The following is a 1,058-nucleotide window of genomic DNA, read 5'->3' as shown; positions in this document are numbered from 1 at the left end:
CCATTCCACCTTCTACACAACCCCCGTTTCACACTCCCCTCCTCCCCCTCCCTATGCCCATACGAGGTGCTATTGTCTCGCTTCCTGTGGCCGTGCGGGCAGCTCTCGTACACGGCGCATCACGCCTCGCGCACAGCCCCCTCCGGCCGGGTGAGCAGGCGCGGAGGACGGGATGTGGTCCCATTCCTCGCGGAGGGACGGAGCGAGTCGTCAGGATTAATTGAAGTTCTCACACCCGCCGTGTTTGTAGTCGCTAATTTTCTTGAAAGCGCTTCCATGACTTCTTCGTGCTGGTTCGGTCCAGTTTGACCCGGGACAGTTGGCGACCACGAGCCAAAACCCATCTAGGAGAAGAAGTATGGAGCTTTTCTTCTGACAGCTGCGCCGCCGCTGCCAGCCGGACATCAGGGACCAGAGGTGAGCTGTCAGCGACCCTTCAGCTGCCAGGAACGCTAGTCCGCTTTGTCTTCAGACAATAACTCTTTCTGTGTAGAGTTAACAAAAAAACAACACTTTTTTTTTGTCATTAGCTGAGAATAAACTTTGAGTAGCTGCTTAAGAAATTGAATGTAACGTTAGCTTACTGGTTTAGCCACAAAATGTAATGCAGAAATGCAGCTAGCTTAGATTTTACGTTACTTTGTAGGGCAAGGCGTTCACAAACACCTTCTAAAAGAGGCTAATGTGTTGTTGTGGGTACACTGTATACGGGCCTATGGGCCATTGGGGTGGGGGGATATCATAGTGGTGGTCTGGGTGTCCTCCCCCAGGGAAATTGTGAGCGTCAAAGACTTTATTTCTTGCATTCTGGTAGACTTTTATGCACCAATTAACGGTGGGCATCCATTTATTTAGCCTATGCAAAGACGAAAAACCAAGATGACATTTAAAAAAATATCATTTTTTTGTCATTAGCTGAGAATAAACTTTGAGTAGCTGCTTTGCACATGAGAAATTATATAGAACTACTGGTTTAGCTACAAAATCTAATGTAGAAATGTAGCTAGCTTAGATTTACGTTACTTTGAAATTATCTGAACTTATTTCTTTAAATGCTT

At 46.7% G+C, this 1,058-nt stretch overlaps 1 protein-coding gene across 1 annotated transcript in view; it reads left to right on the top strand.

The window, feature by feature from the left end:
* The first annotated feature begins 80 nt into the window (after positions 1 to 80).
* lpar4 (lysophosphatidic acid receptor 4) overlaps positions 81 to 1,058 on the top strand; it is an 8,632-nt gene continuing 7,654 nt past the window's right edge. The window contains exon 1 of the mRNA XM_032527545.1: positions 81 to 417. The gene's annotated coding sequence lies outside the window, so the exon portion shown is untranslated. The remainder of the gene's footprint in view (positions 418 to 1,058) is intronic.

The sequence above is a fragment of the Etheostoma spectabile genome, chromosome 10 (genome assembly GCF_008692095.1).
Source record: "Etheostoma spectabile isolate EspeVRDwgs_2016 chromosome 10, UIUC_Espe_1.0, whole genome shotgun sequence".
Taxonomy (NCBI): domain Eukaryota; kingdom Metazoa; phylum Chordata; class Actinopteri; order Perciformes; family Percidae; genus Etheostoma; species Etheostoma spectabile.
This window is presented reverse-complemented; position numbering and strand designations above follow the sequence as displayed.